Source organism: Embiotoca jacksoni, unplaced genomic scaffold, assembly GCF_022577435.1.
Source record: "Embiotoca jacksoni isolate LCO1_2020_lvr unplaced genomic scaffold, fEmbJac1.0.p SCAF_29, whole genome shotgun sequence".
Lineage (NCBI taxonomy): Eukaryota > Metazoa > Chordata > Actinopteri > Embiotocidae > Embiotoca > Embiotoca jacksoni.
The window spans coordinates 254,357-256,944 of record NW_027185380.1 but is presented as its reverse complement, the minus strand read 5'-3'; the positions used below and the strand labels follow the sequence as shown (position 1 = coordinate 256,944).

The window sequence follows — 2,588 nt, the reverse complement described above, 5'->3', positions numbered from 1 at the left end:
AATGGGACCACGTGGCCTAATGGATAAGGCGTCTGACTTCAGATCAGGAGATTGAGGGTTCGAGTCCCTTCGTGGTTGATAGTTCTGATGGTTCCCTAAATGCTTTAAAAGGGACTTAGCACTTAGTAATCTGGAAACATGTCCTCAAGGTAAGGATTTTTTGGTCCCATTTTAGGTGGCGGACCTAGGCTTCTTTTAGAATAAAAACGGCACGAAAACTCTGAAAATTAAGGCTGGTTAGCTCAAATGGTCAGAGCGTGGTGCTTATAAATCCAAGGTCATGGTTCAAACCCCATACTGGCCAGAAACCTCAAATTTCTAAATCCAATATTGTCTTGCATTTGTTATTTATTTCATCGCTTGCACTGATATTTGTATGTGGTGTATTCCAACTTGACAAAAATATGAAGCTGCAAATGGGACCACGTGGCCTAATGGATAGGAAGTCTGACTTCAGATCAGAAAATTGAGGGTTCAATTTGCTTCGTGGTTGATAGATCTGATGGTTACCTCATTGCTTTAAAAGGGAGTTAGCACTTAGTAATCTGGAAACATGTCCTCAAGGTAAGTATTTCTTGGTCACGTTTTAGGTGGCGGACCTAGGTTTCTTTTGGAATAAAAATGGCCCAAAAACCCTGAAAAAGTAGGCCGGTTAGCTCAGATGGTCAAAGCTTGTTGCTAATAAAACCAAGGTCATGGGTTCAAGCCCCGTACTGGCCAAATTTCTTTATCCAAGATTGTCTTGCATTTGTTACTTATTTTGTCTTGCATACTGATATTTGTATGTGGTGTACTCCAACTTGACTAAAATATTAAGCTCCAAATTGTACCATGTGGCCTAATGGATAAGGCATCTGACTTCAGATCAGAAGATTGAGGGTTCAAGTCCCTTCGTAGTTGGTAGATCTGATGGTTCCCTGAATGCTTTAAAAGGGAGTCAACAAAAACCTCAAATTTCTTGGTCCCATTTTAGGTGGCGGCCCTGGGTTTGTTTTTAGAATGTAAATGACCCAAAAACCCTGAAAATTAAGGCCGGTTAGCTCAGATGGTCAGAGCGTGGTGCTAATAATGCCAAGGTCATGGATTCAATCCCCATACTGGCCACATTTCTTTATCCAAGACTGTCTTGCGTTTGTTATTTATTTCATGTCTTGCATACTGATATTTGTATGTGGTGTACTCAAACTTGACTAAAATATTAAGCTGCAGATGTGACCAAGTGGCCTAATGGATAAGGTGTCAGACTTTGGCTCAGAAGATTGGGGGTTCGAGTCCCTTCGTGGTTAATAGGTCTGATCGTTCCCTGAAGACTTTAGAACAGACTTAGCCCTTGGTGCTTTGGGGATTCATCCTCAATGCAAGAGTTTCCACTTGATTGACAAATAGCACATACTGCAAATTATCATAACTTCTTTCATTTAAAGCCTCTCCATTGGTCCCATTTTAGGTGCCAGACCCAGGTTTCTTTTGGAATAAACATGGCCTACAAAAACTAGTAAAACAGGGCCGGTTAGCTCATGGTCAGAGCGTGGTGCTAATAACCCCAAGGTCATTGGTTCAAACCCCCCAAAAATTAAAAAAAAAAAAAAATTAAAAGTCTGCCATAAAAGCAGTTAATTAAGGTTGGTTATTCTTCAAGACAGTTACCAGCTCAGTTTGGGTCATTGTATGTGTACTGTTCTTGAGAGCCACTGCACTGCACAGATCAGTCACATCATGATTTAAAAACAGGTGAAAAGGGTTACAGACAACATCACTCCACATCACATCACCTCCAACAGGATTTCATCAGGGGAATGCCCTGCTTTCTGTCTAAACATCTGTCGCTCAGGTTACGGTCAGGCATGAGCTTATCCTTCGCTGACTGACATGCTTGTCTTTGCCCTGTCAGTGTAGAATAGCAGGTAAATGTGAGAGCAGGACACTGTTTCTCTCTCCTATACCTCTCCTTCACACCGAGACACGCCACGGCCCCTCTGCCCCGCCAACCTGCCTCAAGGTCCTATAATCTTTTTACAATGTGTTGAAACAGAGCAATAAATCTGTTAGCTTACAATCTAATTTCCCTGGCCTTTTCCAGAAATCCTCATAAACTTTTGGCGCCCCCATTAACGGCCCTATTGAATCAGAGCGCTTAATCTGCTTCCAGGTGAGGGGTCAGAAAATGAATGCTTTGAGATCCATCACGCTGACGGGAGCAGAGAAAACTGGGCGAGGGAGAGCGCTGGGGAAAAGGGCAGCGTCTCTTCCTCATAGGTCAATAGCAGCCAAGAGAGTCAGTCATTCACTTTTTCCCTCAGCGCCGCTCTCATTTTCCATTTAATATGGACATCCAATTAATGTGAGCACGTCTGGGGCGGCCCGGATCCACATGAATTATGGCCCATCATCCCCCCCCGTTATGGCTCGGCAAGAGGAGAGGAGAGGAGAGGAGAGGAGAGGAGAGGAGAGGAGAGGAGAGGAGAGGAGAGGAGAGGAGAGGAGAGGAAAGGAGAAGAGGAGAGGGAAAAAAAATTATGAGAAAAAGAAACCAGGAATTAAAACAATGAATAGCAGTAAAAGAGAGTGGGTGGAGGGGGAAGAAATGA

General features: G+C 43.5%; 1 non-coding gene across 1 annotated transcript; it reads left to right on the top strand.

Moving 5' to 3' along the window:
* Positions 1–1,030: 1,030 nt before the first annotated feature.
* On the top strand, positions 1,031–1,104 carry trnai-aau (transfer RNA isoleucine (anticodon AAU)). Its single transcript has one exon. It is a non-coding gene; the product is annotated as a tRNA-Ile (tRNA).
* Positions 1,105–2,588: the final 1,484 nt, after the last annotated feature.